This window comes from Podarcis filfolensis (genome assembly GCF_964270895.1).
Source record: "Podarcis filfolensis genome assembly, chromosome: 3".
NCBI classification, from domain to species: Eukaryota; Metazoa; Chordata; class Lepidosauria; order Squamata; family Lacertidae; genus Podarcis; species Podarcis filfolensis.
This window is the reverse complement of record NC_139606.1, coordinates 20,738,753-20,753,802: the sequence shown is the minus strand read 5'-3', so window position 1 is coordinate 20,753,802 and position 15,050 is coordinate 20,738,753. Positions and strand designations below refer to the sequence as shown.

At 42.6% G+C, this 15,050-nt stretch overlaps 1 long non-coding RNA gene across 1 annotated transcript; it reads left to right on the top strand.

Annotated features, from left to right (window-relative positions):
* The first annotated feature begins 502 nt into the window (after positions 1-502).
* Positions 503-12,239, top strand: LOC310759871. Its single transcript, XR_014546594.1, has 4 exons — positions 503-575; positions 2,539-2,637; positions 8,237-8,392; positions 12,082-12,239. It is a non-coding gene; the product is annotated as an uncharacterized lncRNA (long non-coding RNA).
* Positions 12,240-15,050: the final 2,811 nt, after the last annotated feature.

The following is a 15,050-nucleotide window of genomic DNA, read 5'->3' as shown; positions in this document are numbered from 1 at the left end:
TGGTTTGGGAGCTGCACGGCCAGGGAAAAAACAATGCTATCCAGGGTTGTAAAGACTGTAAAGATAATTGGGTGCACTCTTCCCATCTTAGATCAAATCTATGCTGCCAGGTGCCATAAGAAAGCGGCAGAGATAGCACAGGATAGTACTCAATGATCTCTTTCAGCTTCTGCCTTCTGGAAGAAGGTATAGGGTTATAAAGGCCAGGACTAGCCGCCCGAGAAACAGTTTCTATGCAAATACAATTCTGTTTCTAAACGCAGCATAAGGGGTTTCTACAGTATAGTGTATTTTAAAATAGGGTTTTAAAGTTTTTAGGGGTTTTTGAATGTTTTATGTAGTTTTGTGGTAGTTTTATGTAGTTTTTATGTAGTTTTATGTAGTTTTGTGGTAGTTTTATGTAGTTTTTATGTAGTTTTATGTAGTTTTTCAATTTCATTGTCCTGCATGGGACAATGACAATAAAGATATATCGTATCGTATCGTATCGTATATCGTATCGTATGAATATTCAGCATACTGCTTGACACTTTGCAGCTGTGACCCAACCCTTATTGACCAGAGGGCTTATGCTGGTAAATAATATTACTCAGTATATTTGAGGTACAGGTTTTGAAGCTCAGCCTTTTGGGAAATGTACAATTCTGTTTATCTTTGCCTTGTCAAAACGTGTTAGGATTTCATACTCCAGACTGTGTGGAAGCAAGTTCCATCTTGCTTGTACAAGCCCAGTACGCTTCTGAACACAATTCAAAGTGTTGGTGCTGACCTTTAAAGCCCTAAATGGCCTCAGTCCAGTATACCTGAAGGAGCATCTCCACCATCGTTCAGCCCGGACACTGAGGTCCAGCTCTGAGAGCCTTCTGGAGGTTCCCTCACTGTGAGAAGCAAGGTTACAGGGAACCAGGCAGAGGGCCTTCTCGGTAGTGGCACCCACCCTGTGGAATGCCCTCCCACCAGATGTCAAGGAAATAAAAAACTATCTGACTTTTAGAAGACATCTGAAGGCAGCCCTGTTTAGGGAAGTTTTTAAGATTTGCTGTTTTATCGTGTTGTTGCTGTTGCTGTTGTTGTTATTGTCGTCGTCATCATCATCATCATCATCACCACAAGTCTAAAAAGTGTACTTTCAGAAATGAAGCACCACTCTAGTCATCATATCTAACTCCAACTTAACTATCTGCCTCACTCAATGACTCACATGGAAAAGGGTGAGATGGGGAGAGATGTTTAGATGATGGCCTAGTTTTAGGGGAAGTATACCTGGCAATTCCCTGGCAGATTTAGCAGAGAACAAAATATCTTCCACCTAGGATGAATTCATAAATATGTGAGCAGTGGGAGACATGATCATGTCAGATATTAGAAACCTCCCTCCAATTGATTAGTCTAGAGGTCGTAGGATGAATCATGTCTCACTACACCAGGTTTAAGCCCACATATGACCTGTTGGCAACACTACTAATGAAAACGTGATATATACCGTCAACTTTTTTATTATTATTAATGGCATTATTATTATTACTATTATTAACACCATCTCTAAGCCACTCTTTATCAGTTAAGACCTGTGGGTGGTTTACAACATATACAATAAAGCAATACAATTCAATATATCATTAAAATTATAATTAAAAATCACACCATACCAGTAAAACAGATGGATCTAATCAATTACAGATGGTCTTACCAAATCCATTTCTCCCAAAATCCTGGGAGAGGAGGTGTATTCTTAGGCAATGCTAAAAGGATACCAGTTCTCCACTACAGTTCTAAACAGAGAATTCAGAAGCAAAATCCAGTTGATATTACCCCAATCATAAAATGGCTGTGCCCCCCCTATTTACGTGATTTTTCACCTGTGCCCCCCTTGGAATATCCCAGGGTCCCCAGGGTGCCATTTGCCCCCCGGATTGGGAAACACTGATCTAAAAATAAAGAAGCATTTTGATTATGACACTACACCAATCTTCTCCTCTCCCCACCACCCCAGTATATCAGGAACTCCAGATGGACAGGAAAGCACAAGCAACGTCAAGGTTGACGTGTCATCGCACCGTAACTTCACAAGAAGGAGCCATTAGATGCCCATCCACTGTTTTGCAGGGTTGTACATTTTGCAGCTGTTTGCCTTCGCCATCAGATGGAGCCTGGCTAGTCCATTCATCCCACCACCAACTGTGACATTCACCTGAGAGGGAGCCTGATGAGTTAACCATTTCTCTTCTCCTACACCCCCGACCCCCACCCCACCCTGTCCAGGTCTGAAACAAAGTAGGCTAAAAACCGAAAACGGACAACAGAGAAGGAGTCCCAAAGAAGCATTTTTGTTTTCTTCAGACACTGTCAAAAGTAGCGGCAAGAGGAACGCAAGCTCTCTTTATTTATTACTGAACAATTAACTTCCACAGTGCTGTGGCCTCCTGGTAATGGACTTGTAATTAAACTAGAGTATGATTTATTGAAGTCAGAAGGGATCTCTCTCTAAAAATAGGCCTGCTTTAGTGTTCGTAACCCCCACCTCTTTCCCTCCCAAAGGGCAGTAAGTTAATAACTTTGCTGAATGAGATGACAAGATCTTCGACTTCCTTACAACAACTGCTTGAGCTCCTCAGCTACTCCAGGTTATACTGAAAAGCGAGTATGGCAGCTAGTGTGAAATCAGCACATCCAATTTTACACAATATACAGAACCAATTCCAAAGCCGCTCCCCCCCCCCACAAATGACTGAGTATAATATTCAAGGGTCCACCCATACCCATAGGTGGATCCGTGTGTGACAGCTCTTCTGGGTCCCACATCCACTCCCACCCCCCACCCCATTCACACAGTAGGTTCACCCTTGCCTGTATTCAGAGTATAATAGGTTTTAATAACTATTAGGCATGAGTGACCTGTTTGCCAACTTCCAAATTGATAGCGGGGAAAACTTGTCTAGATATCCATGAACTTTCTATAGTTGCATGAAACCCCTGGTCGCCACCACATCTTGTCCTACTCACGGGTGGCACTGTAGTCTAATCCACTGAGCCTCTTGGGCTTGCCTATCAGAAGGTCAGCGGTTTGAATCCCTGTGACAGGGTGAGCTCCCATTGCTCTGTCCCAGCTCCTGCCAAACTAGCAGTTTGAAAGCACACCAGTGCAAGTAGATAAATAGGTACCACTGCAGTGGGAAGGGAAACAGCATTTCCATGTGCTCTGGTTTCCGTCACGGTGTTCCATCATTTCTGGGAGATGATCTATAATGAAATGAAAAAGGTATTTAAATATACCTTCCTGAAGAAACCAGAGGCCTTTCTCCTGGGCATGGTCGGCCAATTGGTGCCAAAGAAGGACAGAACTTTCTTTATGTATGCAACAACAGCAGCAAGAATTCTCATCGCAAAGTATTGGAAGACACAAGGTCTACCCACCTTGGAAGAATGGCAGATGAAAGTGATAGACTATATGGAATTGGCGGAAATGACTGGCAGAATCCGAGACCAGGGAGAAGAGTTGGTGGAAGAAGATTGGAAGAAGTTTAAAGACTATTTGCAGAAACACTGTAAAATTAATGAATGCTAAAATGATGTTGGATTGAAATGAAGTGGCTTTAGCAATAAGGTTAAAAAGAATATGTAAAAATGGACTGATAATTAGATGAAAATATAAAGTTATAATATGTTAAGATATAGAATTAAGATAAATACAAAGAGGGAAAGGATTTGCTGAATTAACCATGTGAATTGGAATACAGAAAAGGGAGGTGTGAGGAGATCAGGAAACAAGTAATTGAAATATAAGATACGAAAAGATTGATTTGTTTTTTAATTGTTTTTTATTTCCTCATGTATTTTGTATTTTTCTTTGCATTTTTGTATCTTTTTTCTTTTTCTTTTTCTTTTCTTATTCTGTAATTCTCTTTTGTCTGTAAAATTTCAATATATATATATATATATATATATATATATATATATATATATATTAAAGGAAGTCCATGGGAATTTATGGAATTCTCTTTTTGTTTTGGTAGTTTGACGACTGTTTGTAAATTTCAAAACCTGAAAATTAAATAAATTTATTTATTTATTAAATCCATAGCCAATCTAGCCAGCTAGATATTTATTTTTTAAGTCATTGTATTGTAGTGGCTACAGCATCAGACCGGGACTTGGGAGAGACCAGGGTTCAAGTTCCTACTCAGACATGAAGATCACCTTGACCCAGTCACTGTTTATGGTACAATCCTGAATACTCTTACCCATTCAACCATAATATTTTCAGTGAGACTCAAAAATAAGCTGTGTACTTTCTTAAATATTCCTCACTAACGCTCCGTTCTGAAGTGTACAATATTTCCAAACAGCTAACCCCGAGAGAGAGAGAGAGAGAGAGAGATAGAGAGAGAGAGAGAGAGAGAAGGAAGTACTTATCATCCAAGGAATATTACCCCAGTCTGAAACTGTGGTGAAACATACAGAAAGGTCAGAGGGAAAATTGCTGTAAAGTTGTTTATCTGCAACACAGGACTCTCCCAGTGGGGTTTTGTACTAGGCTTAGCTGGTTCCAATCAAGCAGTTACTAGTGGATGGAAGGCTGAGAAGCAAGCTGCTGATTTGCTAACACTGAAAGAACTAGAAATAATTTAATTCCTAAGTGAGTGTAAACCACAGTGATTCATACATACTCGCTTCTGGTTTGCGGTCTCCGTTCTGGAGAAAATCCATCTTTTCCCCCTTCAATGACAATAGAGACAGAAGGTCCACTGATTCATAATACTAACAACATGAGACCTAGCAACTTTTCAGCTGGAATTGATTTTGATAGCTTGGAAAACATTGATCTTTGGGATGGAATAGGGGGGGATGGGAGAAATAAGATCCCAAGAAATGTGTTGGATGGAAGTCAAATGTAAAGCAGCTTTTCGAACTGTTACACAAATAGCCATTATTCAGAATTGCTGTTCGTTCTTTCCTTGGAGAAACTAACTGGGAGAAGCTAACGCAGCAAGAATTAATCATAATAATAATATAAATCAAGCTGCTAGATCTTGCAGGGAGAAGTACTGGAATCTTAACAACATTTCCCCCCCTGAGATCTCATATATAGTTAGTTGGATGGAGGCAGGCAATCTCATAATACATTTTTGCCGCAATACAATAATAAGTGATTTACAACAAGACAATCCACAGGTGCCCTAAGCCACTTAAGATATCTTACAGCCCCTGATAGCCACAGCCCTAAGTTGTTTAAAGCACAAGAACTTTCCATTAAGTAGCTGGTGGGATGCAGCCAACACGTAAAGGCTGCTCAGCAATCCCTTTAATAGGATTGGAACTTTTGATCAGTCATAGGATACCGATTTAGTCGTAGCATTTTGTAACCTGCACTTCAGCCGAAAGACTCCTAGAGCAGCTTACATTGGCCACAGATTACACACAACACAAAAATGGGGAAAGGGACAGAGAGGCTTATTGAACAGCTGGGTTCAACTGCAGCACAAACTGGTTTTGCAGAGGAAGCCAAACGGTCCAAAGTCACCAAGAGAGCAGCCTCGGATCAGAATGAGAGGGATCCAAATGGATTCACTGAAAAGCTTCAAGAGATCACAGGGTGTGGGGTCATGAAAGGACCATTTGTGGACCACTGTGATAATAGTTACACTCAGTTCAGATAGGATAGAAGTGTTGGCAGCTGGGAGTATTGAGTGATTTTGAGACAGTGGCATTAATTGCCAATGACGGAATCCCAGTACAGTGGTACCTCGGGTTACATATGCTTCAGGTTACAGACTCCGCTAACCCAGAAATATTACCTCGAGTTAAGAACTTTCTTCAGGATGAGAACAGAAATCGTGCTCCGGCGGCAGAGCAGCAGAAGGCCCCATTAGCTAAAGTGATGCTTCAGGTTAAGAACAGTTTCATGTTAAGAACAGACCTCCAGAACGAATTAAGTTCTTAACCTGAGGTACCACTGTATAGGTTCCAACGAGTAAAAGGTAAAGGACCCCTGGATGGTTTAGTCCAGTCAAAGGGAACTATGGGGTTGCGACGCTCATCTTGCTTTCAGGCCGAGGGGGCCGGTGTTTCTCCACAGACAGCTTTCTGGGTCATGTGGCCAGCATGACTAAACCGCTTCTGGCACAACGGAACACTGGGACAGAAACCAGACCACACAGAAATGTCGTTTATCTTCCCATTGCATAGGTACCTATTTATCTACTTGCACTGGCGTGCTTTCGAACTTCTAGGTTGGCAGCTAGGACAGCAATGGGAGCTCACCCCGTCACGGGGATTCGAACTGCTGACCTTCTGATTGGCAAGCCCAAGAAGCTCAGTGGTTTAGACCACAGTGCCACCCGCATCCTTGTTGAGGCTGGTGACTGCTGGTACTGATGGGGCAGAAGGTTGGGAGGCCAACAGTAGATGAAGCCAGAGCCAATGACAGGGGGGATCAAACTAATTCTAATTTTGTAACAGAAAAGTGGGTAATTAATGGTGTAATTCTGTATGAAACATGGCTACTCAAAAGCAAATTCCATTGTGCTCAATGGGCTCCCTCCATCATAAGTATGTGTAGGAGTGAGTTCAATAGGACTTACTCCCAGCTGAGTATGCACAGGATTGCAGACAGAGTTCTATTTTTATTTTTATGGCAAGCAAGTCCCAGATCATATACTTTTAGAGGTAATTCTTGTACAGGGGATGACCAGGCCGCTGCCACCACACCATTCCACCATGTTCTTCAAAGAACATATGAGTCAGGGTCTTCACAGCAATGCCCTGTTGACCAGAAGACCTTCTCTTGCTCTTTCTTTCACTCAAAACATATCGGATGACTCAAGAAGGCGCACTTTTTGACAAGCATTTCCAGGGTTGCGAAAACGGGAATTAACAAAACGTTTGCTCGTGAATAACACTGAACACAGGCACAAGCTGCCTCCACAAGTGCTTGTGTAACAGAGCATGCACTTGCGAATTTGTACAGCTCAGCTTTTGTGTACACAGGTATGTGGTCTGTACACTCATTGTACATTACACAAGCGTACAGTTCAACTATCTGTGTACATAGTATACAGATTGTACACTCATTGAACATTACACGTGAATAACCGCACAAGCATACAGCTCAACTGAACGTAATGTGTGAACGCCTCTAAGAAAAATATGAATAATCCTAGAATTTGCAGCACAGAGGGGAGTCTTTTAGTTCTTCTTCTTCCGTGACACTGCCATTGAACTCTTACAGTAAATGAAAGCCTTGAAGAAACTCTTGTTACAAGCCTGTAAAATTCATGTTTAGTTCCATTCCGAGCACCTAAATCCATATAACCTAAAAGTTTACTGTCAGGACTGTAACCCTTAATGGTCCAATAAATGCACAAGAGCATCTTGTTTTGGATTTGGCACATTGCAGATACCCATTATCACCTTGTGCCTCCTCAGAATATATTGTTGTGCCTTCCCTGTTTCACTCCAGGGGCTGAAAAAATGGATTTTAAAAGGATCTACATCATTTCTATTGAAATCTATGGGAGTTGGAGGCAGGAGGCAGAATACAGGCCATAAACTTTTACCACAAGCATCTGGGCACAATTTTCTTTTAACAAACAGAATTCAGAGTTTGTATAACAGCTGCTGTGGTAACTAGGAGGACTTTATAGCAGCCTTTTTTATGCTGTGCTAGCAATAACCACCTACTTTTATAGGGAAAGTGTAGTCATTTCCAGCTGGTGACCTTCGTGTGCTGGACACCTGTCCAATGGGAATTGGACTGGAACCCTCAGCACATTTGAAGCAAGGGAGGGAAGACTGTCATCAAGGTAACAGCTTTTATTTTGGAACTCGGAAGTGACCTCTAAATCTATTTGTTCCAGGATAACATCATTTTCCGATAAACCTTGGCTTCTCTACTGGGATTCACTACTAAGCTCTACAGCTTCAAATCTAGGGGAAATGGTTTGGGTTTACGATAGCAACTTGTATAACACTGCGAGATGGGTGGGGTGGGACCCCACAGGAATCTCCTCTTTAATGAGGAGACATTGAGCTTACAGATGACATAAGTTTGCTGTCCCATTTCCGCAGAGATGCGCAAGCCAAAACAAATGATCTTGGAGGTGCACAGTTAATAAAGTTGAGAATCAACACTGGGAGGAAGAAAAAAAATAAACTCTGCAGGCATAAGAAAGATCAAATCTCAAGAAGCGCCAACAACTGCTCTTTCTTTCTTTTCTTTTCTTTCTTGTAATTGAAGTCGGAAAGGTCCAACATTTTGTGTATCTTGGTGGCACTGCAAACAAAACAGGTGGAACGGATGAAGAGATTAAAACCAGGAGACCAAAAGCCAGCCACACCTTTGCGAGTGAAAAGTCAGCCTGGAGGAACAGACTTTCCCCCTCCAAACTAAACTGTGAGTGTTTAATAGAGATGTAAAACCTTTCCTTTTATATAGTGCTAAAACTTGAAGACTTATTAAGCCTTTGCTTTTTAAACCCCGAGGTTTCCTTTAAAAATAGCCAAAAAAACAAAACGACCATATTACATTGCCAGAAATATTTTTTTAGGGGTGAAGAAGCAGTGATGGCTGCACCATCACACATCCTGGTTCTCAATTCAACCTATATTTACAGTGCAAAGCTGCCTCGGATCAAACTCTACACGGGTTGCCTAGATCGTAAATTATTTAGAGGAATTGTTTATAATGTATAGGTAAAGGTAAAGGGACCCCTGACAGTTAAGTCCAGTCGCGAACGACTCCGGGTTGTGGCGCTCATCTCACTTTACTGGCCAAGGTAGCTGACATTTGTACGCAGTTTTTCTGGGTCATGTGGCCAGCATGACTAAGCTGCTTCTGGTACAATGGAACACTGAAATCAGAGCAGCGCATGGAAACACTGTTTACCTTCCCACCAGAGCGGTACCTATTAATCTACTTGCACTTTTTGGCATGCTTTCGAACTGGGATCGAGCAATGGGAGCTCACCCCGTCATGGGGATTCAAACCTCCAACCTCTTGATCGGCAAGCCCAAGAGGCTCAGTGGTTTAGACCACAGCGCCACCCGCGTCCCCAATGTATATGTAGTAAAGAACATATTACTGCAGTATATTGTAAGAAATTCAACTCAGTGCACATTTAAACATGAATCTACCTAATTCACACTTTCAAAATAAAAATAAAAATACATGAACTGAAAAACAGGCATCCTTTGAAATTTTCAGTTCCCCGAATTTTGCAATGCAGTTCTCTAGCCGAGTAGTACCTACAGAAATGCACGCACTAGGGTAAATTGTGTGTAAAAATACATAAGATCATAAAAACAACAAAATGTATCATTTATTTATTTGGGCAACTGAGATACTGCTCAATTAGAATCATCTCTAAGCTGTGAATAAGGAATACAATACAATTAAAATTAAAGCTGGTTAAAGTGATAGAATTGGACTTTCACTAAATTGGGAATGGTGGCTTGCGAATGTGGGTATATTAGGCAAAAATGCACACAAACATGCACATATTAGAAGTATGTCACACTAAAGTGATGTTGGATTTTAATGAGGATTTTTTTTGTATTTTAAAAACTTAAAACTGATGTAGGAATGCAGGGAAATGAGTTTAAGATTGGGGAAATGAGGTATGTATATGTAGATATTTTTCTGTAAGACATTTGGCCAAGAATAGGCAGATCAACCTCTTTCTAATCCAAGTAAGTTTTGCATGTGCTCATGAAGCTTTTTAAAAAACAAAAAATACTGTCCAAAAAAATGCATTTAAATTGTACACATTTCCAACAGAAAATATGCATTTTGCTATACACTTTCCCCCAAAACACACATTTTACACATATTATCTCCCAAAAATATGCCGTTTCGTATGCTTTTCTGTTCATTTCCCCCAAATAAACATTTTTTGTGAATGTTGTTCTTGCAAAAATGTGCATTTTTGTATATGTTTTTTTAAAATGGAGTTGCATCGCAAAATCCAGAGATGTGCACAGTGCCATTATGAACAGTGTCCAATTCATGCATTAATCCAGGAATTGAAAAACAGCTTGGTTCACATGAACCAAAAGAAATTCTCCTTCATCCTCATGTGCTTGGTCCTCAGTGATTCACTCATTTACAAGTGCATCAGAATTGTTTAGGGATTTTTGACCACCCTACAACATATTTTTTAAAAAAACTCTCCAAAGTCTGAAAACGGGATTTTTTTGTATCATAAGGTAAAGGTAAAGGGACCCCTGACCAATAGGTCCAGTCGTGGCCGACTCTGGGGTTGCAGTGCTCATCTCGCTCTATTGGCTGAGGGAGACGGCGTACAGCTTCCGGGTCATGTACCCAGCATGACTAAGCTGCTTCTGGCGAACCAGAGCAGCACACGGAAACGCCGTTTACCTTCCCGCCGGAGCGGTACCTATTTATCTACTTGCATTTTGACGTGCTTTCGAACTGCTAGGTTGGCAGGAGCAGGGACCGAGCAACAGGAGCTCACCCCGTCGCGGGGATTCGAACTCTCAACCTTCTGATCGGCAAGTCCTAGGCTCTGTGGTTTAACCCACATTGCCAGGAACATAGACATCTGAGTCAGACCATTGGTCCATGTAGCCCAGTATTGTCAACACTGACTGGCAATGACTTTCCATAGTTTCAGTCAAGGCTGTCTCCTATCCGTTCCCGAAGATGCTGGCAATTGAACCTGAGATGTCCTGTATGTGAAGCAAATACTCTGTCACTCAGCTCAGCCACTCCAAGTGTCCCTATTTATGAGGGACGGTCCCATATTTACAGAAACTGCCCCAGTTTCTGATTTGATCCCACAATGTCCCATTTTCCTTAGGATGTCCCTATTTTCATCAGAAAAATGTTGGAGGGTATGGAGTTATGCGACCCTCGAGTCAAGGAGATAAGTTACGACACAAATTTTCGAAGACATCTTAAAGCATAGGGAAGGGGTTTTTTTAATGTTTAATGTTTTGTTATGTTTTTATATATGTGACTAGAGTGGCTGAGGCAATCCAGTCAGATGCCTTTGAAGGTGTCTCGGAAACTACAACTAATCCAGAATGCGGCAGCTAGACTGGTGACTGTCAGTGGCCACAAAGACCATAAAGACCTACATTGGCTCCCAGTAAGTTTCCAAGCACAATTCAAAGTGTTGGTGCTGACCTTTAAAATGCTAAATGGCCTCAGGCCAGTATACATGAAGAAGCATTTCCACCCCCATTGTTCAGCTTCAAGGGCCTTCTGGCAGTTCCCTCCCTGCGAGAAGTGAGGTTACAGGGAACCAGGCAGAGGGCCTTCTCGGTAGTGGCGCCTGTCCTGTGGAACACCCTCCCATCAGATGTCAAGGAAATAAACAACTATCTGACTTTTAGAAGACATCTGAAGGCAGCCCTGTTTAGGGAAGATTTTAATATTTGATGTTTTATCATGTTTTTAATATTCTGTTGGGAGCTGTCCAGCATGGCTGGGAAAATTATTGTGTTGTTGTTGTTATATAAATATTATGGTTATGATTATGATTCTAATTGTGATTGAATAGGACGTCCCTATTTTCATCAATGGGACGCGGGTGGCGCTGTGGGTAAAACCTCAGTGCCTAGGACTTGCTGATCGCAAGGTCGGCGGTTCGAATCCCCGTGGCGGGGTGAGCTCCTGTCGTTCGGTCCCAGCTCCTGCCCAGCTAGCAGTTCGAAAGCACCCCTAAGTGCAAGTAGATAAAATAGGTACCGCTTTATAGCGGGAAGGTAAATGGCGTTTCCGTGTGCGGCGCTGGTGCTGGCTTGCCAGCTGCAGCTTCGTCACGCTGGCCACGTGACCCGGAAGTGTCTTCAGACGGCGCCGGCTCCCGGCCTCTTGAGCGAGATGAGCATGCAACCCTAGAGTTGGACACGACTGGCCCGTATGGGCAGGGGTACCTTTACCTTTACCTTTATTTTCATCAGAGAAATGTTGGAGAGTATGCTTAGGTATTGTCCTTCCCATATATATGTGGTGTAAATAAAGCTTAATGATAGAAAACATCACTCCAGCACAAAGCAAACTAGGGTATGCATGCAATAGAATGCAGTAATTTTCTCCCTTGCCTCTTGCTTGAACAGGCTTCTGGTTAGGAAGGAGGCCATCTGAAAGCAAATCTGAAAACAGGACAGGCCACACAGAAGGTGGAATGCACTCTCCTATGATGGAAAGGGGGATTAGCAGCAGAAAAGTTGACAAAGTTATAGGCTGCTGCCGTAGAAAACAATTAACCTAAGAGGGGGACATGGGACCCTCTACATTGCCGATGAGAGGAACATTTAGTTCTTGTCAAAACGAGAAATTGCATATAAAATGAGGAGGTATGATTTCCTACACCTGCAAAAAAATGTCATTAAAAATACTTTGCCTCTTTTCCTTGGTGTATACTGATGAATGCCTGTTTTTACTGGATGAGGTCTTTGATGAGACAGAGTGGGTGGGCAGGCAGTGTTTTCCAATAGTATAACTTATTCTATGAACAAAAATTAGTAATAATAATGCTGCAATCGTCAGTTTAAACGTACACCTTCACTACATTGGCTCGGAAATATTCCCCTCTATATCACTTTTAGAAAACACGTCAACACAAGTAAAATTTCATAACTTGTTCCCCAGCTTGACAATGATGCATCAGTTATGTTGCCAATCAGCAACTCGAAACTTTCCCCCTTTGCGAAAAAGCAATTATTCTGAAACTACCAGCAAAGTGAGAACCTTCCACGTAGAAAAAGAAAGGAAGGAAAGAGGGGGGAAAGCCATGCAGGGAAGGTGTGAATTCTTATTCTTCAGCATGTCAGGGGTCTTTTTTTGCCAAAGCTAATATGCCGAGATCCATATGATTTAAGTGATTGGCAATTCTGGAATGTAACATTCAGGAAAGCAAGCAGGAGGAAACGTCCTGGAGATTTTGCCAAGTAGAAAAATGTCGATTTTGCTCAGGGTGAGTTTGACCAAGGTGGGGCAATAGGGTGGGTATGGGGATATAGCTCCCCCACAAAAAAAGAAAAGGGGTTCAGAAGAGAATTCAGTCACACTCCCCAAAGGACTTATGCTGGAGTTTTCACACTAACTTAAGCATTCTAATAGAAGAGTCAAGATGGGCTATATTCCATTTGCAGCAAAAGGAGGGAATCTTACAGCCCGTGGGATGCGTTCCTTCATGAGGAACCTTCTGGGTACCACATGCCATTGGTGAGTGGGATACAAAATTTGGCGTATCCCACTCACCATGACCGTAAAATTGTACAGTACAATTGTACAGTATCTACACTCCAGCAGTGGTGTATGGGGTCTTAGGTGGAGACACATTGTGCTCCTTCTGGGGCAGTCTGTCCATCTTTGGTCCCCATCTTGCACTCAGCTCTCATCAGTGACTCCTAGAAGCTGACAGCATGTGATAACTGCCCCACCCCAGGAAATGAATTCAATTGGCCAGCTAAACCAGGTGAGGGTAGCCAATGGGTCTCAAAATGGGTGAGTTGGTTGCTTCCCCCTGCATGCGAAGACAGGCTGTGGTGGATTGAGTGGATGAGACCAATATTGGGTCCAATGGTCAAGAAGGTAGAATATTAAATCAGCCCAAGGCCTGGTTAAAGAGGAACATTTTTGCCTGGCACCTAAACATATATAGTGAAAGCATCATGAGAACCTCCCTGGGGAGAGTGTCCCACCAACAGGGAGCCACTATAGAGAAGGCCCATTCTCACATTGCCACCCCTCTGGACCTTTCGTGGAAGAGGCACACAAAGACGGGCCTCCAATGATGATTGCAGGGTCCAGGTCATTTCATATGGAGAGAGGCAGTCCTTCAGCGGCCCTGAGCTGTTTATGCTTTAATTACTTCTAATGATCTCTGGCATGCAACCAGTAATGAGTCTCCGTCAGCTTTATGTAAGTTTATTTACAAAGAAAAAAATACATCCACAGCAAAGCTTCCCACCATCTCTCAGCTCAGTCTGACTCAGAATCCTTCCCCCAACAGGAAGGGGGCCAGAACCGTGCCATTCTCCTTCCCCCCTTCCGCAACTCTCTGAGCCTCTCCAATCTCCTAGTACTGAAAGTCTGGCCTTCCCCCTCCCCATTCTCAGTGGACACTGTCTCTGTCTCTCGCTTACCTGTTGGCAGGCCGGCTTCGCTCTGGCTGTCTTCCAACTCTCCTTCACCCTGAGAGCTAACAGTGTCTTGCCTGGGAAGGAGGGGCCCCGAGCTGTCTTCTCTAAGACAGACAGCTCTCGGCTAAAGAGTCATCTCCTTGCTCAGTTTCTGAGGCTGACCCTTTTGCTGTGCCCTGGAGTGGCATGTTCCTGACATTACAGTGGTACCTTGGGTTACAGATGCTTCAGGTTACAGATGCTTCAGGTTACAGACTCCGCTAACCCATAAATAGTACCTCAGGTTAAGAACTTTGTTTCGGGATGAGAACAGAAATCATGCGGCAGCAGGAGGCTCCATTAGCTAAAGTGGTACCTCAGGTTAAGAACAGTTTCAGGTTAAGAACAGACCTCCAGAACAAATTAAGTTCTTAACCCAAGGTACCACTGTACTCACCTCAAGCCAATGGGACAGGGCAAGCTATGAACCTAAATAAACAGGAACACAGGAAGCTGCCCTTTGCCAAGTTGGACCATTGATCCCTCTAGCCCAGTACTGCCTGTGATTCTCCAGATTTTCAGAAAGGGTTCTCTGCTATTCCTTTCTGGAGCACCAGGGACTGAACCTGGGACCTTCTCCATGCAAGGTAGGAGCTACAGGCATTCCCCATGGATGAACCTGAACGAATAAATATCCATGTAATGGAGAACTGGTGAATTCACAAAGAATGGGACACGCCTGACTGCCAGAGGTCACTAATTCATCTGACTATATACCAAATAGTTTCAGCAAGTACTGAAATGAATAAGCACCAGCTAACACGGAAACCTATGCCAGTGATATATGATGGATTTTTCCACAGCCAGTCCCTTCTTATTAAAGATGTAAATCACTATGGAGTAATTTACAAAAGTGCAAAAAAAAGGAGAAAGGCACATAGTTTATAAGGTGGACATTT